The 23,026-nt window shown below is 34.0% G+C and overlaps 1 non-coding gene across 1 annotated transcript; it reads right to left on the bottom strand.

Moving 5' to 3' along the window:
• Nucleotides 1–1,982: 1,982 nt before the first annotated feature.
• TRNAV-AAC (transfer RNA valine (anticodon AAC)) lies at nucleotides 1,983–2,055 on the bottom strand. Its single transcript has one exon. It is a non-coding gene; the product is annotated as a tRNA-Val (tRNA).
• Between the last annotated feature and the right edge of the window lie 20,971 nt (nucleotides 2,056–23,026).

Below are 23,026 nucleotides of genomic sequence, written 5' to 3'. Positions count from 1 at the left end.
ATATCCTGAAGGAAAGTACCGATAACGTTCGCATCTTGTACTTACTCAAAAAAGTAATTTACGACCTTCCGTGGGAAATAAAGTAAAAAACGAGTAAATAATTGTGTGTGAGTATAAATACTAAGGAAGTAACCCGATATCTTACTCTTTTAATTAAGTTATTTTGGAAACCGACCACAATTTCCTTTTGTCACGCAACGCAAGGTCGATCTCAGAAAAGTGACCACAGAGTAAACAATATACGAAGTAAAGATTTCCTAACCGGTATTTTTTCTTAATTATTCTATGGTTTGTTGCTTTCATGTGGTCGTCCAAATATTGTATAATGTGCATTGAAGGATTTATGAACAATTCGCGTGTTCCAGAGCACTTTTTGCCGTGAAAACATCTGTCATAGAGGGTTAAATGTTTGGCTTATGGTCAGTAGGTCAACGAGGCCATTGTAGAGGACATTTTCAAGAACTTTTGTGGCCAGTTAATTGTGTGGATAAGTTGTTGTTTATTTCTCCTTGCGGGTTAATAAAAAAGTCGTTTGCAGTAGTTCCCTAGGTTTTGTTACGGGTCGGGTTAGGGAAGGTAATTACTGATGTTTTTGTTGTTCAAAAGTGACTTCTTATGTTTTGGATGGTGTAATGTTTCATACGTTATTGTTAGTGAATGTTTTGACAGTTATTTTGTTGTTACGAGTATATTGATTTGCCACGCGAATAGTAGGGTTGATATTAGGTACATTTAGGCCATTACTTGAATAGCCTTTAGCAGATAACCTTTATCATAATGTATTTATCGACGATTAAATGAAATATTGCTTATCTTTATTACTGAAATCCCTGACGCGTGTCTAGATTTATAACACAGGTATTCAGACAAAATAAACAACTATACTAGAACCAGACAGTATTGATAATAAAAGCATTTTTTTGACCTAACATAGAAACGCTTGGGAGAGTGAAAAACTAGAGAATGGCTTACAGTGAACATTAATATGAACATCACTATTATTCCCGATCCTTTTATAAAAAAATACAAACATAATTATATCTGATTTATACAAGCACAAACAACTTACAAAACTCTATAACAAGCTAGAAATACAACAATGAACCACTCAAACATTTTCCGGCCGGTATAACCAGAGTACAACATACAGTTCTGCATAAACTAATCAAGCATCAAAGCAAACAAATTTCACAAAATTGGGGTACCCGACTACAATATGGAAAATCTAGCGAGGCGGAAGGGACAGCCGGCAAAGCTAAGCCAAAGTTGTTTATTTTTTCACAGTACATTACGCCCGTAACGGTCAAAGTATCAATATTTATGATTGAAAATTGAGTTTCGGATTACTTGTTCCTTTGTTGATTAGGTATGTATTGTTATGTAGTTTTAATGACTGTACAGGTAAGAATAATATATTTATATGTTGTTAAATATTAGGTACTAGGTAGGCGAAAAAAGTCTAAGTATGAACTTGTAATAAAATATTTTCTCTACACAAAAAAGCTCGATATTTGGGTACCTCACGAGCTCACTGAAAAAAACCTAATGAACCGTGTACTCATTTGTGATTTTTGAAGCCAAAGAGATTTTATTACAAGTTCATACATAATATAATGCGAAAAGACTTTTCCCCCGACCTAATATACTTATTTTGCGCTAAGTTTAAATATTAAGACGCTAAGATTTGCTCTAACTGACTTGGCTATTAAATCAATTAATTGGTCAAAAATACTAATTAATTCAAGGTAAATATCGAAAGACATGAAGTATGAGTGAAACTGAATGGATCTCTGTTAATGGATGCCAGAACGAATGGAATGGTTACAAATTTTAGCTAGGAATCTTAGACATGAAGTGGTATGGTAGAAAAAAATAATTTTAAACGTAAAGTTACTATAAATTAATCCATTAAAATGTAATAATATACTGTAAAAATGTATAAAATAATTTAAAATAACGCAGAATAAAGTCACAAAAAGATATGTTTCCGCCCGGGATCGAACCGGGGGCCTTCTGCGTGTTAGGCAGATGTGATAACCGCTACACCACGGAAACTTGCTACTTAAGACGATATAAGACGTTCGGTCGGCGAGCGTTATATTTTTAGGCCGACTGTCGTACGCGTTGTTCTACTTTCACTCGCATTACTATTGCGTGTGTTGAATTTAAATTACAAATGTCAGCTTAAATTAGTCATGTGGTTAGTTTCTATAATGCTTAAGTTGTTATATAATGTAATTTTTGGACCAATTTTATTAGTGTATGCACCCCAATACATATATTTTTGAGTTTGGGGCCCAATTGGCAGCAAAGCAGCATAAGCCGTTTAAATATCATAGTTAAACTCAATAATACAGGTGCCCCCTTACGAAAAGTAGCTGGATTCAAGACTATTTAGCTATATGCTATTTACTTCATAGAGACGAGATAATAATGATGCCATCAAAAACATTCTGTAAAAACCTCAAGTCTCGCCGTAAAAAGTGGTGAGATCTATATAATACCAAGTCGATTAATCTATTTAGTCTCTACATAAAGGACCTTCTGTCTTAAGTTATTACGTATGTTATTATCATGCCAATTAAAAAAAAATACCTTTAAAACAAATAGACCGACCTGGTCATCGCATGATCACACTACACAGCACGACGAGAAGTTAATGCTCCTGAAATGTTAATGGCGAATTTGTGTTTTCTTGCGATGACCAAGTCGATCTATTTGTTTTAAAGGTATATATTTTTTTTAATTGGCATGATAATAACATACGTAATAACTTAAGACAGAAGGTCCTTTATGTAGAGACTAAATAGATTAATCGACTTGGTATTATATAGATCTCACCACTTTTTACGGCGAGACTTGAGGTTTTTACAGAATGTTTTTGATGGCATCTCACTTCTTTTTGTAGAGCGAACATAAGTCCAATTTGTATGGAAAGACGTTTTTTTTTCATAATTCAACATATTTTCCTAAGGGAATGTTGTTCAGTTTCATGGGCTAAACACCCTTACCCACCCTATACCCCCTGCCGTTATGCCTCATATAGTAGGTACTTAATTACACCTATTTACCTGTTTAATTTTCTACAGTAATAATAATTCATTAACTGCAAATGTAACCTTGTAATCTTATACATTTATATGGGATTACAAAGTTATTGTTGCAGTTGGTGTATTTAGAAAACTGGACCGAAATTAGAAAACATTAAATTTTTCCCATGATTAAGACACTGAACCCTATTTGTATTCTAAATTTTAAGCTTCTAAGTCTGCTAGAAGTACCTTAGACTTTTGATGATCGGTGAGTCAGTGAGTCAGTGAATCAGTGAGTGACAAAATTCAAAATTTTAACAAGTTGTCATTCTTAAACTACTGGTTCAAATTGACTGAAATTTTAAATATACTGTGTTTATACAATGACTAATTACTTGCTGAAAATCCAGGCTTCTTGTTTTATCCACAACGAAATTATAGGGGTGTCAAAAATAGCCCGAATTGCTTCGAGAAAAGGATGTTACGGCCGTGCCGCTTTTTTTTTGCTCGACTTGCGGGGGCACTTCCGTGCCCCCAGATATGGCGTTAAGGATTTAAAGAATATTCCATTTGGAATTTAACTCAAAACGAATGCTAGAGCAATGTTTCTATAATTTAATTGACGAATAAATAAAAAAAAAACAAAAAATACTTTTGGCACGTACTTGCTTACCTACGCGTATGTGCTATTTCATTCGTTCGGTATCTGGTATTTATCCCTACATAATTATGTCATGAACTTTAGTACCATAATATTTGTACCATGTTATAGTAGCATTCACGCTCGTAAAATGACGCCGTAGGCAGAATTAAAATGCCACTATTACATTTTCTATAATTATCTCATTGAGTTATCAAAGTTTAAACGATTACGGTTATCGGTTTTATCTTATTTTATAGTAGCAATTTATTTTGTATTTATCTTAAATAGTGGTATGTAATCCCGTATTAAGCTAATCGTTCATTATTGTGATAAGTAGATTTGTATTAGTGACTGGTTTTGGAAGATAACATAAAATAAATAGAAGTAAATAATATAATAATATGTATACTTTCGTTAATGCGAGAAAAGTATTTAAAATGAGAAGAAAATCCTGGCCAATTAATCACCAAATGCAACCAACACTACTGTACTTTTTAATCCCCATAACAATGATTTGCTTTATATTTCTCTAGCAGCACCTATGGTTTCAGCATCCTATTTCAGCAACGAAAATACAAAAAAGGTATGTACTTAAAGAAGAATACTGCTATTATTTTTGCGGTAATCCTTAAAAATACTAAGAAAATCCTTAACTTATTTACTATAGTGTCTAGTTGAAGGAAAACAAAAGAACATTGGCCGCACATTGGAGAGATTTATAACCAACGTTAACTTAATGTTGGGTACAGGGAAACACTTTTTGGTTCACTCACAGATGATACCGAATAAATGTTCTCCTGTCTCTGTGTGAATTTTGTTCAATTAACTTCAAGGATATTTTTGTGAATGATAGTATAAGTATTTATCACAAAAGGGCTCAAATAAACTTAATTTTAGGGAATATTCAAGAAATCTGTTATATTATCCTACTTTACGAAACGTAATAAATCGTCAAAAATAAATCTAATATGAATCTCTTGTGATACCTGATAAAATATATACAATTATTTACTTTTTGGAAAACAACCAACACACTTATAAACTACAGACAACAGCAATGGACCACAACCGCCGTCCAAAGTCACGATGAAACCTTGACATGAAGTCAACAGTTGCAGTTGTCATCTAGAATCGGCTTTGCATAAAGTCGATGCAGTATCTAATATCTCTGCACTCTGTAATGTATGCCATAATGTAAATCTTTCACTATAGCTTACTGTTTCAAAAATTTAACATACGCCCGGAAAACGTTGGTATAACTTAATTTGCGACCAGCAGCGTAAATATCCAGAATTAAAAGAGTTCTTTAAAAAACAGGTCTCATCATAATGAAGAAGGGTAAACACATAAAACGTTATAAACGTTACCCTTTGAAACGCGATAGGCTCTATAGCAAAACTACGTTCAAACTCCTTGTAATTGGTTTAGCGTCGTGCTCTCAGCGAAAACGAAAGTAATGTTATTATAAACGAGCTTTTAGCCGACCCGGACCCCTGTATAATTGTATTAAAACGTTGGAAAACGCCGGATAGATTTACCTACACTCAGACGCTTTTTAATATTTAAACAAAAATTTAAAAGCCCCGTGTTTATCTCTTAAATGATACTTGTTCTTTGAATTGAATGCGGTCACGCAAGTCTGGGCCGTTTGAATATGTCTGCTTCGTGTTTGCAATGTGAGTTACTTTTAAAATAAAGCCCTTTTTGGGCATAAACCACGTGCACATAACATATTTTAGTTCCTAAAATAATGGGTTAGAGGGCTAACAAATGCGCTTTTATTCTGGTTCGTATATTATAGCTTGTGTGATATAAACTATATCACTTCAGTTACTCATGTTGGTTTTGCTAGTTGAGAACTATCAATATTTCATACAGGACTCTTACTCTATATCCAGTGCAGACGAGACGCCACCAATAAAAAGATCCTTATTTTCAAAACGAACTTTTCACCGATATTAGCCACTAGTTGCCCAATTGTCTGTATTTTTATACCGATATTTGATATTACTAAAGCCTAAAAGCTCTCAAACTTTACAGACATAATACAAACAAACACACAAACATACATACAAAAGTGCGAGATGTGCAACATTCGCAGTCCTCTTGAAAACATGAATGCCTCCTCAATTCTAATTACGTGACATCTCATATACGATGTTTGTTCTTCACGCGACTTAACGGTTCCTTGCACTATTTAATTGAATGTGTTTTATACTTTGATGTTTAGCTTTTTAGCTATTTTTGATATGACACTTTATTTACTGTGCAATAAGGAAAAAATGGGTGTTTATAAATAATGTCGTACTTATAAAAATAATATAAGTTTATTAATTTTTTTAGCTTAAATTATAAATAGTGCTAGGTGTTTTTTTATCTCGTCCACATAACGTTATAACTAAATGCCTCGCAATAAATTATCCCAGATACACATTTCAGTTAAAATTTTAGTAACATTTTTTTCAAATGAAAATCAGACAAGAAACAATAAAAATAGTACAAAAATGTTAATGCAATAAAATTTTCTTTCCACGCAAAAAAAAATTTTTTTTACACAAGTTAAATTATATTCAAATCTCACTCACTGCTAAAAACTCCTAAAAAAATACGCCTCCTATATTTAAAAAATCTACGCGACAAGACGCTTCGTAGCAAAAAAAGTAAAAATACGCTTTTTATATTTAAAAATCTTAGCTGTAGGCGATAACAAGCTTCAAAATCTAAGTCAAATTGTCGGCGTAGCGGCGTAGCAGCGTAGCAGCGTAGTGGCGTAGTCGCATTACAACAGGAAGCATCATTCAATGGCTGTAGACACCCTAGGCTACGTAATTAGCATCCTACCGCGTCTGCGAGATATTTGAATAAGGGGCGGGCGGTGTGCTTTAGGGGTGGTACACATTAAATTGTTGTGTTGATTTTAAAAGATTTTATTGTTGTGAGATTAAATTTAAATGGTTTTTCTGTTTATAAATCAGCCAGTTTAAAGTAATGAAATTTAAATGTTATTTTTTAAGGTTATTTGATGAATTTTTTAGGTATTAATTTACATCATAAACTGATGGCAGTTAAAAGTAAGGATTTTTTTTATTTACAATTACATAGATTAAGGTGACCACACTAACGTTACAAGGACTCATCAATATTGTAGGAATAATCGTTAAAAAACCTTTTATATACCTATCTTTCCTAATCGTGTTTGTTTAAACAAAATACTTAACCGTTTTTTTACAGTCGTTAATTGCAACAAGCCAATTGCAACAAAAGAGCACACCTACTCTATTAAACACCCCATATTACAACAGAACACAAAAGAAAAAAAAAGGTCACACCAGTCCAACACCTAATAAGGTTTAATCACAACAATCTGTCGCATTGTGAGCCAACACTGTCAGTGCGAACACTCGTCGGTGTGCACTCAGCCTAACTCCGGGTGTGTAGGGCGGCGTTAACGCTCCTCTGGACACGTTAATTGAAAATGGATTGGAGGTGACAGTGTAGAACGGGCTTTTTATACGATGCAACGTCACCTTTACTGTGGTTTTCAATGATTTATATGCGAGAATTTTATTTGGGGAAATTGATTTTGGTAGTGTTTACGACAGATGTAATTTGCCTGCATAATTCGTTATTAAGTGGAGGAATTTTATGTTTGAACAAATAATCTGCATGGATTAAATGACTTTAAAACATGCATACAATAAAATTTACATTGGAGCAAATAATAAGAGTTGGCAACGGAAAAAGTAACAAGTATTTGGAAAAAAATCCAGTTAAAAAATATTGTATGATTTTTTGACACATTATTTTAGATAACCATTATTGGAAAGATGTCCAATATCCAGTGGTGGAAGTGTGAAAATGCAGCCACTTAAACTTCAATCTTTAGAAAAAATATGACTAACAAAACTATTTTACCAAAACATGTTTGTAACAGAGTCCGACTCTTCAATCAACATCCCATTTATAAAGCACTGGCTAAAAATCAATAATCGCATGATATTCCATCAATGGCATTACTAACACAATGTAGCCTTGATACGTGTCGGCAAAGTAATATTTTCACAAAAATGTGTCGCTACACAAAATTCAATGTTCCCTGCCACGAGAGGCCGCAGCCTCGGGGATCAAAGGGTCTGGTGCAAGATTTCTTTGTACTTTTTTACAAGAATATGTGAGATGTCGCCAACATACTTGTGTTGTGAAAATGTATTTCTAATTTGAAGGGGATAAAACATATGGTTAGATTTTAAACAGATTTATTGGTAGAACTATAGCAATCGGCCTGGTGTAATTTAGTATTATATAAGCTAACTATGGAACCCTTTTAATTATAAAACTTGGTTATAGTATAAAAAATACTTAAATTCTAATTAGGTACTTTTCATCCTCGTCTTTTGTCTTACTATACCAAAAACCTTTATCTAAGTTAGGTACCTACACACTAAACCTTTTGTGTTCTGACATCGTTTATTTTGCTGATCACTTACATTTTTGTCTTATAGCATAAATCGAAGGTACGTAAGAACATTTCATAAACAGACCTACCAGCAGTTTCAAATTCAATCCACCCTGTAAATCCATTCCGGCGATCCCTTGCAACCTCTCAGCAAGTCCGAGCAAGCGTCCTCACCGTCTTCTATAACTTAAACCAGTTCTTAAGGGTCTCCGAATCGCTATCCATTCTGTTCGGCTCTATTCGCGCGGCAAAATGAGATATCAGTAGATATTGAATGACGGGACCGTAACCGAGAACGTGGTTTTATATATATTCCTTTATTTTTCCTCCTTTTTTTGGTGTAACACAAAAGGGTTTCTGTATTGGAGCTTAGGATTGCAATGTGAGGCATAAATTGTATTGTCCGAAGGATTAAGGCTACTAAACAGTTTGTTTGGTGACGTTAGGCTCGCGGTTTTTATGTTCTTATCGCTTTGTTGTGAGAGTAGGGTGGTTTTATTATTGGTTCGGGACTCACGTTTCGGGTGTTTGGGAATATTTTACACGAATAAATGTTTAAGTAAACGGTAAGATGTGTTTTGAATGATATGGTTGTATCAATATTTTTTGTATTGAGCTTTTTCTTCAATAAATATATTGATAAAGAATTTGATTATTTTATACTTGTCTGTGCAAAGTAACTTAATAAATTTTAAGAGCATAATATGGTGTCTATTTTAAAAATCTGAGCTATGCTTAAAACCTACTTAACACGGTTTATAAGCTTAACCTACACATTTACATGAAAATAAGGAGAAAACTGTGTTAATTTTAAAGTAAATCATGTTTCAAGCGAACGTAAGCGGATTTTCACACGATAAAAATAGATTATGCAGTATTAAATAATAAAGTAACACCTTATTAAGCTTACCTGGGTACATTAAATTGAATAAATGGACTGATTCTAAGTTTTTAATTGTATTTAAAGTGTAAAATCGTTTTTTTGTGTTGCCTAGTCTAAGTGACGTGTATTTAAATTGAAATGCATTTATTTCATGCATTTATATAGATTCAATGATTTATGTTTCTTATTCACATTTAAGCTGTTGAACAAGCTTCATTATATTTTTATTTCCGTTTTATTTATTTTTTACACACCTAAAATAAATTAAATATTCTACATCAACCTATATAATTTGCATAGTTAAAGTTACTAATCATTATGCGAACTGAACGGTCCCTATATATTAGCTTAAACAGTCTAAACACCCCTTACAAAATCAAATCACCGAATATCTAAAGCAGTGCTTCTTGAGTCCAAAGTTTACACTTTGACATGGCTGTCATATTCAGTCGCAAGTGACGAGGGTACCTTGTTAGATAGTTGTAGAGCTAATTCTCAGGTATTTGATGACAGGTCAAAAGTTTAATGCTTAGTAATGGTATTGTGATGTGGGGAAATGATGGGTTTCATTTTATATTTTTGAATAAATGGTGTGAGTTTGCGATGCTTTAGTTCATAATTTAAAATTATTGCGAAACGTCCAGAGTCCCGCTCGTTTGAGAACTAAAATCTAGAGAGAGCTATATAAAAACAAATATCTACTAGGAAACAGTACTTGTTTAAGCGCCAGGGTGGGTCCGAAAAGTTGTTTTTACTTTTACGTTGGTCATTCCAAATTTTTATATTGTTTTTGAATCATAACTATTGATACAAACAAATATTAGTCTGCCTTTTTTCATATACTATTTATTCGTTATCCAGCTAACGAATAAGTAAGATATGAAAAAAGTGAAATAATAAAACATTTCAAAAATAGTGCCTCAGCTCATGATGCCTTCCAACAAAATCCGAGCAACATCGTAATCTTAACGGTTAGATTAACGCGCTTATTGCAGGTGCATTCATTGATCAATAAGCAGCCGCAAAGCTTCTACCAGGAGAGGTAATCCCGAGGATGTCTGATAGCTTAAAGGTATTAAACCTGAACGTCTCCCGGCAGCAGAGAGTATGTAAATCGTTGTCGGTCGTTAAACCATATCGGTGAGACCTAGGGCTATTTTGGGATAGACAAGAACGGTAGCAGAGGTGCATAAATATTTGTTTGTAATCTGAATGTTGGAGCTGAGATGACCACTAATGGCATCTACAACGGTAATCAAAACACTAGGTGTTTTTATTCTTAGAAATGACGTTTTTTATCTTTGGTTTTTTGACCTTACTCAATGTTGTTTATGTAGATAAGGCAACATACCTCAAATTCTTGTATCATTCTTCGATCGAATAATTTAACCTTCAGAATAAAAGAACACATTTTCACTAAATTTCGTTTTTCATTGAATTAAAGCAGAACCTTGTAGCGTAGTTATTATTTTTCGCGAACGCATTCATATCGAGTGTTTTTATTCTGAACTTCATAAAAAGTAATGTATTTACTAAACATTTTATCAAAAGTAAAATAAAGCTAAACATTTTCTATCGTAAACTGTGCGAGGCGTTTCATTTTCAGTGCGCTGTCAAGTTACTGACACCTGAGAGTGGACGGTGCGAACGATAGCTTCGATCCACTATATTGAATAAGTTTTGTTTTTTTACTATTAAACTATAGTACGTTTACATTAAAATACCTATATAAAACAAATGTGTTTACGACCACCCAGTTGGTAAACGATTAGTAATGTAAAAAATCTTCAGTATAATATAATAGTACTAGATCTCCGGTTTTGCTATATATATAATTATTGGAAGTTACGGACTTTTTACCATTCGACCCAAAAAATTGCACTATTGCTCATTTTTATCGGTCGGATTCATAGAAATAAATAAAATAAGCAGGATACCACGCCCCTATCTAAACACTAACTACAGTTTTTCAATGTTGCTAGCTATTTTACCTAAATTTGTTATCCATCGGATAGGTTTTTATAAGCCGAGCAAATCCTAACAGTGACATCACTTGAACTACCAAGACATTTCTATACATCTTCATTATTTATCCAACTGTTATGAATATAAACGACGTTTATTTATCACGAGTCGTGGTCGTCACGTTGCAGGCTCGCCGTGACACCTGAGCTGGACGCTCCAGCCAATATCTGAGAAAACGATATTACCTTCGTATATTTATAACGAGATGTGAGCGGTTTACTGGAGTTTCGTTGACTATTTTTGCTGTTTTTTGTTTATTATTAAAGTTATTTATAGAGTTATACATACATAAATAAAATTTGTACTTACATAAAATTACGCCTTATTCACATAGAGTTAGACAAAGAACGGAGAACGCCATGATCCTTACACACTTTCTTGGTTTATTCACATATTGATTATTATTCACATAAAGATTTATAATATTAGTAGAGTACCTATTAGATAGTTCTACCTATCTAGGTGAGTAAATGTTAAAATAACGATAAATGTTTATGGCATTTTATGTTCAGTTTGTCCACATTTCGTAATTTTGTTTTTAAAACTTACTTGATTCCTTAGCTCTATTATTTAATGGAATATGAGTAAGTTCGATCTTAGCATGGAATAGCCAAGAATTGTTTACATTAAGGAGTGATAGAAGCTTTGCAAAACAAACAGTTTAAGGGTATGCTAAATTGTAAAACTTTAACACTAAAAGAGTAGCTGTAATGCTGCATTACTTTTTAAAATTTCCTTTCCCGCCCTTTTAAAACAGAATAACAGATTCAAACTTCAAAAAATCGACTATTCCACACTCAAAAAGGAAAACATAAATAAAAATACCGTTTTCGAACTAAAAACCGTGATTTGGAAAGAGCGGGAAGTTGAAACCGGATGTAGCAGTCTGCTGCAGGGGCTGCAACCGTCGCGCCGAATATTCACAGCTTCCGGCGTTAGACCGGCGAGAAACCGAAATTTAATTTGGTGTTGCGACTCTATTACTAGTCACTGATACTTTTGAAGGCTTCTGGTGAAGTTTTGAAGGGATAAAAGACTCGGAATTTAAGTTTTAGATTGTACAAATAATTTTTATATGATGTTGACATTGTCTACTACACGTTATAAGTAATTATTATGTGTAGTAAATCAATGGCATCTCCACACAAAAATGTTAAAGCTAAGATCCAGCAATGCCAGTGACGCGAATATGAATGGAATATTTATTATTTTTAAAAATCTTACAAACCAAATGAGTATGTATATATGAGACATGCGTTTGACGTAGTTTAACAAAAGTTCTTGTCCAGTAGCGCAATTCTCTACAGTTGGTACAATCGAGTATCGAGAGTTTGACTTTTAAAATGTACTACAGAAATAGTTCCTGCGACGCCCGCTAGCCGCGCTGACCAGATTTTCATACAAAATTTCTCGATAGCTAGCCGGTTGTTGCTGGTCGATAGTATAGAGAATCGAGTAACAGAATGAGGTACCTATGCTTAAAAGCGGAGTTTGAAATGGATTAAAGAACTGTCAAATTCACACGTATGTATTAAAAAGAATACATGATTTTCACATGTGATAGTCAAACTTCTGCTCTAATCTTGGCTCATGTTGGCACCGGCAACGTTCGAATGAGACGCTTAGAGGAAATGAATACGTCTGCCGATTGAAAGATTCTATTGAACCGTGAAAAATCAAGGGTACCTTGCAACTTGTGACATATCTTACTCGTTGTTTTGGAGAGTTCAACGACCCGTGGAGCATCTCTTGATACTCTTGAAATATCATCCATTTCATTTTTCATTTTGTAGAACTTCCGCGTTTGAGTTGAAGAGTACAGATACAATATTTTGTTCTGAACCAATGCCCATGACTCGGTTTTAGTTTAATGGTACTTTTTTCCCCAGATTTGAAACTCTTTGCACCATTTTTTTAATCATCTAGCCCGTTTATGTGTTCCACTGCTGAGGAAAGGCCTCCCCCTTGGATTTCCTCGGTCAGTTGCTACGTCCAGCCATCCACACAGGAACACGTCCAGGTCATCAACTCCCGTTTGAGCCATCCCCGGCGCTGCTAAGCTAAATAAATTTTTAGATATGTTCTACACCTATTGAAAGAATGTTTTTTAAAGGTAGGGACCATAATATTAGCAAATAAATATTAGGAATGTGGCGCACTAAATAGCAAACCATGTGCACTACCTATGGACAAAAATAATAGAAAATGCCTCTAAAACAACTAAACAAGTTTTCATTGTTCGCTCGCACTATTTAGCTTGGTTAACAAATAAATCACGATAACAATAAATACAGCAGTCATGGTTTCCTGTAATCCGCTTCCATTAATTGCCTCATAAATTTATTAGTAGCCAGATTAATGACAAAATATGCATTGGAAAATATTCTGTTACCGTGTTGGTAGTAAATGTCGCCGCATTAACACTATGATGATGGTTTGTGACTGATTGATTGCTGGATGAGAATCATTTACTTAAGTTCTATTACGTTCATTTACACGTCCCAATTGTGTGACTTATAACATCTCACTTTGAATTTAAGAACACTGAATAATTTCATGCCTTCAATTTGCGAATTTATTAAAGTTTGCAATATTTAAACAAGCTTCTGCGTAAACATTATCTTAACATTTTTAAGTTTCTAAAAGCTTTGTCTACGTCTTGTATATCTTTAGAATAAGGGTATTTGTAATATCACAGCTCAAATGATCATGTGACTTTTCGTGACATCGTTAATGCTTAGTATTAAACTTTGCAACAAATTGTATGCATAGTACATAAAGTATGGATCATGATTTCATAAACAAGTGAAAATAAATGAAGCCTTTCAACAGGACACCATACACACAGATTCATCAACTGATTCAAGGAATAGCGATATTCGAATAATTTTCCACTACCGATTTTCCACCGAACTCGTACCAATAGAATTCACTATGGAATTTCTGGTATTTAGTGCTTTGTTTTGTGCGGCTGTGATCCTAGGAATTGAAGTCTGTGAATAACGCTGTGAAAATGAATTTTCCATAGTTGACTAATATCTGTCTCACATCTACAATCGCGGTCAATTGCTTTTAGTAGAACTTTATTTAATAACTCGTCGGAGTGTACAAAAATTCTGAAATAAAAATATCATAGTTTATTACTTTGCAGTATGAGAAAGGTACGTTAGCATGTTTTTAAAGAGCTTTTAGACCGGAAACTACTTGCTAAAACTCCATATCTTACCATAAATAATCAAGGATTTTTTCACAACACCTTAAATGAAATTTCGATCTTCATTTTCCTTTTAAATAACCCTAAATTCGCCATGTACGGTACACGGTATAATACGCCATTATAGATAAAAGCTTCCATTGGAGAGTACTCGAAACCCCGGTAATCATGTTACAATATGATCGAGTTACGATCTCGATTCGAGGTTGATCCCCGGGAAAAGGCCGACTGAGATATTTTTCTTTGGTGTATGTTAAAAGAGGTTATTTTATTGCTTAGACGAGTTTTTATTTGAATAGTTTGTCTAAATCTCATAACTCAACGGTTTTAGTTGTCTTACGGGTCGACATCGTACCAAAAGACTTCGTTATAATCGTTATTGTTAAACATCTGAGCACGCTTCAGACCTGACTTACGCACGTAAAATTATTTTCAAAAATACTTATTTGATTGTTTTAATTCGTTGACAATAAATTATTCTTAATTTTCCGCAATGATTCTTGGATTTATCTGATAAAATCCGCTATAGCTCATGCCTCAAAATGTTCAATACCTACCACACCCACGTGATCCAATGTCATTGCTCGATTTCTTTTAAAATACGATTTTTCCTGTCTTATGTAATCAACGTATGTACAGAAGTAATTTATTGTAAGCAATCACGATTCATTGTTGCGTGATTGCTTTACAATCTCATTTGAAGATCGTATTGCTACAGTTATTATAGGAGAGATTGAACTTTGATATTGTTATGAAATGATGAGGATACGTTGATTATGTTGTCAGATTAAATATTTTTCAATTTCACTTTCTTATATAGGAACTGTATGTAAAAAATATGGCATTGTAAATCATTTAGGACCAAAATAATACTAGACGAAAGTTTTACGTTTTTGACTTGTTCTTCTTCTATGGGCTTTTATTCTAATTAAGTAAATAGATTCTCTACAGCATACAATTCATAAAATATCTCTCAGTACTAATTTTATAGAATTTTAAACAAGACAAAAAATAATAGCACAATTTAAATCACACCAAAATGCCACAAAAGTTAGCTAGGTTGTAAATAAAAACATTTAAATTTATTTAATTTTTACATAAAAGCCTCCACAAACCTTCACACACAGCACATCCTTTCACAAAATCCTAGCCCGGCCCCTTGATTTTTTGCCGCGATGTTTGGGGGCAATTTTTCAAAGCGCCCATCACAAATTGTCACTCACAGGGCTCCGACATGAGTGAACATAATTTCGTCAGTCGGCCGGACGTCTGAAACCTGACAAATCCTCTTAAATTTCTCGAATATGTACACCCTTCGGTAAACAAATATTGGGTGTAATCCTGTTAGTTCCGTTGTTGTGCTTCACTGATTGTGTTGTAAATAAATTAAGATGTGAGCTTGAACCTTATTTGTTTGCAACAACGTGTTGAGAGTATGCAGATATTTTAAATGATGCCAAAGACATTTAGAAAAGTAAGTATAAAGAGAAACAAAATGAAGTGCCTGATGCCAGCGATGACGAAAGATTTCTCGTAAACTACAAATTGCTCGGTTACTTAATGCAGTCTAGCCAGTTTTTTTTTTTTTACGGTTAAAGTCTACTATTCTATCAATGTTTTCCTACATTTACTCTTAATCAAGTATAGTTACTTAAAATTAAAAATAATATTTTATGAATCTACTTTTCAGGTTCAAAAGCAGACATATTTCAACCCCACTAATAACCTGTTTAAAACGAAATGAAATACATCGATGCAATTAATTTCACATTTGTCAAGCTCGATTCATATTCAGAGACATAATAATCTAATCATGTCCAATCGTGTTGCAATTCAGACCAAATGCAATTATAAGCCATCAATAATATCGCTAATGACCCAGGTTCGATTGCCGTGTCAATTCCACTGATTAATTTTATTCAGTTCGTCGTATTAATTTTGTTCATAATATTGAAATGAGGCTACTTTCATGGACCGTAATATGGTTTTTATTTTTATACGACATTCGTTTGAACGTGAGTTTAATGAAAATCTTTAATCGGTTTAAAAAGCTGTTTCATTTTGATTTTGTAGTTCACTGGTGCAATTATGAGAAAATGTTGTAGTATCTATATTAATATCTGGCAATTTTACTGTCACAAAAAGCTATCCTCGCGTCATAGAAATGCTTGTCTCGAGTATAAAAGCAACTACGTTTACCAGCGCCCAAAAATCAAAACGCCCAAATTTTATTTCATAAAAATCTTTATCATGAATAGAAGAAGTGTCTTCATCAGTCTTCCACGTTGTAATTTATTGTGAATGTCATCTACATGTACTCAATTCTCAAATAACTACCACTGGCTCACCAACAGAACATGAACCTACCTTGACAATCGCACCAAAAGTCATCAAAAAAGTTTAAAAGTTTTCCAAATTCATTTGTTTGTCCAACACGTGTGAAGCACAGAGCGACAGTACACAATACACAGTACATAGCGCTGTGTACAGGGTGTAGTGAATTTAGCTACCAACCAGTTTTACGAAAGGGAATTATAATCCGGGTAACTGATATGTGGAGGTCCGATGGGCAGTCGTCCGTATAAAACACTAGTATTCAGCTGCATTCAGTGAGACTGGAAGCCAAAACCAACATAGTTAGAAGAAAGGCCAGGCTGATGACAAAAAGTGACTGTGATTCTAAAATTTAAAAATGGTAAAAGTTCTCCAAATTCATTTGTTTGTCCAACACGTGTGAAGCACAGAGCGACAGTACACAATACACAGTACACAGCGCTGTGTACAAGGTGTAGTGAAACTGTAGCGAAGCACCGCGGTCGCGCCGTGTGCTCCTAACTTTAATTAGTCACTGTTCTCCAACACTCTAAACTGTTAAGGGCTGTTGCTGTCAATAAATCTGCGATTTGTTTTTTTGTAATATTTTTTTTGAGGAATTAGCTTGATTTAATGTTTTCCGTCTCTTTTGTTTCAAAATCAAACGTATTATATTCATCTGATAACTATACTTACTATAGTTTAATTTTTTTGTAAGACTTAAAATATTACTTTAAGTACAAAAAAATCTATGTTTAAGTCATTTCAAAGAAAGTTATTTGACTTGTGAGTAGCTTTGTGCATGCTAGTTATGTTAGGAATTTATTAAATGGTATTTTTTATATATTCGATCAACAAACCACTAACATTCGCAATTTATACTTAAAAACTATCTACTTAATACTATTTTAAAGATGTCCTATTTTTCCCAAATTGATAAAACACTTAATTCCAAACATTATTACACAGCACAAAAAGTAACCTGAAACAAAATCAATAAGTACACAAGCAATCTTTCATTAAAACCGTGCGAAGTAAAATCAATTATTATCGAAAGGTAATTACAGGGTGTGGTGGAGCTACCCTTAACTGTGATAGGGTGTGTCGAAGCGGTGACGTCGGCCAACTTTCATTATTTGCATGCCGCTTTCCGTCTGCCGAGTTTCAATACTATTGTATACAATACTTCGCTGTATTTGTATTTGACAGATACCAGTGTTCGGTATCACGATAATACATTTGGTATGTATATAAACCAGTTTTAGGTATCGCGATGTGATTACTTACAAATATTTCAACTAATAATTTGTCTGATCTAAAATATATGTAATGAAAGAAAAATAAGTGTCATATTAAGATTTTATTTTTTTGTGTAGTGACACGTTCAAATTGTACCTATTCAATGTTAAAAACGATGATAGAATAAAATGGAAATAGAATTAAAGTGACTTCTGAAACACGGAGATGCTCAGCTTCATACCACGTTATGGTCACACACGGTGCAGCAGGGCTAAAGTTTGTTTTGCTGAATCATCGTTTGAAATAGGTAATGAAAATAGCAATATGCACTAAAGTATTTAGAAGAAGTAGTAGTAAGTAGTATGCCAACTTAGGATCTTAGGTATATTGCAATAAAAACTTGGACGAACCGAAAAAAATTCCAACCAACATTTTAGATTTTATGAAAATTAATCAATTAGGGAAAGAAAGAGTTGTTTGATTCCTACAGATACATACCCATAGATTTTCATCTGTTAACATTAGTTACAGATTATAAAACCTCAATAAGTGGGGATGCTCTGACGCCTTTGAGTCGGAATGTCAGCGATGCGTTCATTGCACCCTCGGTGAAGGGGTGATATAAGGCGGATTAATTGTGCTCGATTTACAGTTCTATTGATGGTAAAAGATTAGGTATATCACTTGAGATGTACGATTGGCTGAATTTGGGGAATGAGAACATGATATTAATATATTAATTTTATAAGTATTTCTAAGCCTTGAATGATAAAAAAATACGTTGTTATTTACATACATTTTAAAATCAGCGCGATGGTAAAATTATATCAATCAAAAAACTTGCTTATCTTTATAAGTCTTGGACTAACTTTTTCATATTAACAGTAATTTGGACGTCGATTATTCACTTTAAGATTTCAGTAATTATGCTTTGAGATGCAAAGTACTTTTTAAAGGCGATTACAAATAAAACAGAAAGTTTTTTTTAACACACACACACGATTTTTCTCAAAAACAGGTACTAAAATCTGCTACAACTGTATCTACACAATTAAAAGAGTTATATCGTTAAAACGTACTGCATCTGAATGCTAAACAACTAGTTGCCGCGAGCTGAAACTAGGTTTTACACAAAGCTCAGTTAGAACTCCGACGACACAGTTTCCACCGCTAGTTTTCATATAACAATATGCTGTTAGGTATTAACTTCCAACACTATGTTCAGAGTATTTGTACGTATTTCTAGTTTCCAACGTTTTGTGAATGCGACACGTTTTTGGAATCGTGTCGAGGTAAATTCATACAAGGAATTCTTTGGACACCTCACACGGTCATATATGATTCTGAACTAAGCGGTGCCTGTACTATGGCAACTAGACGTTTATCTACTTAAATTCTGCTAAGTATATACACATTAGACGTTATATTCGACCACAGAATAAAGCGAGGTGGCAATGTTAATTACAGCCACAATTGATGGATGTGTTAGTAAAGTAATTATGGCTAAAATTAAAAATTCTTAGAAGTACCTAAGATTTTCGGATTACAAGATGATGCGAATGAAGAGTGTTGATGGGACTGAAAGTCTTCCTTTTTGTTGTGACGAAAAATTTACTTCTAAGTACATTCAAAGTTGATATTCGGTCGATTTCGGTCAAATACAGGTCAGGTAACTGTTGACTTGTCACCTGCATAATGGGGATTGGCAAACCTTTTTGTTGCTACGGCAATGTATATACATATAATGAAACTTATAAAACAAGTGGCATTATCTATTTGCAAAAGCAGATAGACAAATAAAACTACAACATAGTTCTGAACTAAAAACTAATAACTGGTTCATCGAGTAGATATTGCACTCGTAATAATGAGTTACTTTCAACCGTCCATTTGTCTCCATTACCTTATTGTTTCTGTTCAGTAATTATTTACCCATTTGCTATCGGTATTGCTGACCCCGTTATGAAAGATTACCTGAAATTACTGTATTCGGATTTTTATTGACATGATACTCTACTCATGAGGATATTGAGTTATCTGATGCTCTAGTTTTTTCCTGACTACTTTATCATGTAAGGATTGGTTGGAACCCAGCGATGGTGGTATAAAATAATAAGAAGCGTTTAATACAATAACATGAATTTGCTTTATTACCCAAATCTAAATAATGAGTATTTAGTGGCGATCTACTTCACAATTTGAACTAAGTTTAAGCAGTACATTGATATTATAGAACAAGCATGTGTATGTTTGATATATTTTGCTTTATCAAAGCTTTTTGCTGCAGTTTAATTTGTGATCTTAATTCGATTAATTTGAATGAGACACAAAAGAACGGCTCTTAAATTTGTATACTCTCTCAATCATTGTAATTAAAAACAGTAGGTAGAAAGAGAAGAAAATCATTTCTTAGTAATAAAAAAGAGTAAAAACCAACAACAAACATCTTGTCACCTAATTGTTTCAAATACACATTGCCCACTAAAAAAAGGTAAACAAACATTTATAGTTGCTTATTCACAATTTTTACACTTCATCAAGTCGCTCGTAAGCTCGTAAAGCCATTAAATTAACGACCAACATAAACCTATGTGATGATACGACAAACGGTTTATGAGTTATTAGTTTATTACGTTATGTTACTGCTTACTGTAGGTTAGGTATGGACAAAGATGCGTATATAAATAATGTGGGAATCGGGAGGGGAGATAATATAACTCTATAGATCTTTACTGTTAGGAAACTTTCTGGTTTCAAGGCTATATTTTTTGCAGAAATTAGTTACCATTGCTTTTTATTCAATCACGTTAAGATATTTGTTAACGATTTTCATGATGCATAAATTCAAATTTAGCTCTAGCCTGCTTTAGCATAAGTAAAAAAGTTAATGTTGAAACGTAAACTTTACAAAGTAAACACGTAAGAATCTACATTTTATGTACAGCAAAATAACATTGGTAAGTTCCAATTTATAATAAAGATATCACCTGAAATTCTTATTCTACACGAAAATACATCACATTGTACCAGCTGACCCAACAAAGTGAGTCTCTAATAATGTTCCCGGCAATAATTTATGGCTCCCGCCGCAATAGATCACCGGGAGTCCACGACATCTAGACCGGCTCTATTTATAATAATATTGTAACTGGAATCGTCTGTACCGGATGATTAATATTAGTTTTGTAGAAAGTGCCACGGCAATGTGAAGGTTTTTGTTACAGAAATTCAAGTGAAATGTTTTTATTTACCTATAATCCTATATGTTATATATTTTGTGACCGTTGTTAGTAATTATGACTTATATTATTTGCAGACGCAAATTGAAGTTATAGTACTGTTTATAGTGAAGCAAGTATTTCCTGATTCTTTTCGCCCTATAGGTACCTCTAATACCATTCTTTGAGATGCAATTCAAATTGCACTCGTTGTACCGTTGATCGATCACTATTTGGTATATCTTTTACTTAGTTAATTTAAAATCAACTTGATGTTCGTGTGTCATCTCATAACCACTAAAGACGCAGTAAGAACATTTTCAATAATATAGTCTGCTACTCTATTTGAAATACTTGCAAAACTAGAGTTATCCTTTCCCCTAAATATTTATTCAACACATTTACATACCAACACTGCGTCAACATAAAATAAAGAAACAGAAAAAAATATATTTTACTGGAAATCCACATTTGTATTTCCCGATCCTCTAAGCCTGAACAAATCGCGATAAACTGTTTACCCTTAAAAAAACTACCCTCAAAATCTGTGAGACTTGGAAGTGCGGGGTTGTAACAGCCCTTGAGAGCCCTCGAACGACTGATGTTGATCGCACGAACTGCTCTATATAAATACTTTAGGGCTGCAAGTGGTTTTATTGTTAAATATATTATTTATATGTTTAAAATGGAAGGCGATTAAAAAATAAGTAATTAATCGCGTTAGTCTCCCTTGTTGTAACTGCATATTCTTATATTCTTTTTTAAAACGTACTGATTTAGAACATAATACTTTTCTTTTTCCAAATTACAGAAAGTAGGATAAAATACGCTTTAATAGTTATGTGTGTCAATCTTAGCTACAGTAAAAAAAAACTTCTGTAAAACTACTCTAATATCTACATAATCCATATCTATCTAACGTTTACGTCAACAGCAAGAATTTGTTTCCCCTTCAGCGCCCTATTACGTGATTAATCGTATCCATCATCGGAAAAAACACCATGTTCTCGAAGCGAAACAACGCTGTCTTCCGCAATTTCCTTCCACGGTTCGGCAAAAACGAAACAAGCAGGCCTAGCCAACTTTCATCTTCATATTTTCCCTACAAAATCTTTGTGGATGATCAGTATCCACCATAGGATGGCCTCTCAAACTTTTCAAATTTCAACCTTATTCCTTTGGTATAAAGGTGTTTTGAAATATTTCAAGAGGTTTTCTTATGTTAGTCGGTATGGTGCTAAGTGAAATCGAATATTTTTTTAACGCAAAAAAGTGTACGCAGCAAAATTGTTTTGTTTTTAAATATAAATGTATGAGCGGTTGTTTGCTTATGGCCAAGCGTTTTGCGTAGAAAATAAACTGGGTTAACGCTAGAGATATTGTTTTAAATATAGTTCGAGTTCCTCGGGGTGCGAGGCCAGTCGTGGCCCAAAGTTTGGCGCGCTGTATTGGCCTTGTAGTCCGAGAGAACTCACTACCCGCCTGGGAGCAGTTATTAACCTTCCCATATAGGATTCTACATGTTAAGAAAGACCAAAACACTCTTAATAGTTTGACAGCCAAAATTAAAGAAAATTGCCGACAAACCAGCCACTTTTTTGACTCAAAATTTAATATAAACAATAATCATTCGGTCTTTCATTATGTAGAATCCAAATTAAGGGAGGGTGATATTGCGGGTGCTTCGAGATTGCTGTTTAGTACGGATGTAGTGGCGCCTTGCTCTCCAGAGACACTCGCGGCTCTGCAGAGCAAGCACCCTACAGCCCCGGATGACCTCTCTTTTCCAGATCCTCCCGATCCCGACTGGGAGCATATCGTTGTCGCAGCCAAAGACGTCCTCGCTGCCGTGAGCTCTTTCCGGAAGGGTTCCGCCGGTGGTCTCGATGGCCTCACACCGCAACACTTAAAGGACCTTATGTGTCCGGGCGCCGGGGAGGCTGGTGTTTCGCTTCTGGAGGAGCTCACGGCTTTAGCTAATCTAATGCTCTCCGGCAATGTGT

Source organism: Anticarsia gemmatalis, chromosome 1 (genome assembly GCF_050436995.1).
Source record: "Anticarsia gemmatalis isolate Benzon Research Colony breed Stoneville strain chromosome 1, ilAntGemm2 primary, whole genome shotgun sequence".
Taxonomy (NCBI): Eukaryota; Metazoa; Arthropoda; class Insecta; order Lepidoptera; family Erebidae; genus Anticarsia; species Anticarsia gemmatalis.
Note: the sequence above shows the minus strand (reverse complement) of the source record. Positions and strands in the feature narration are given on the sequence as shown.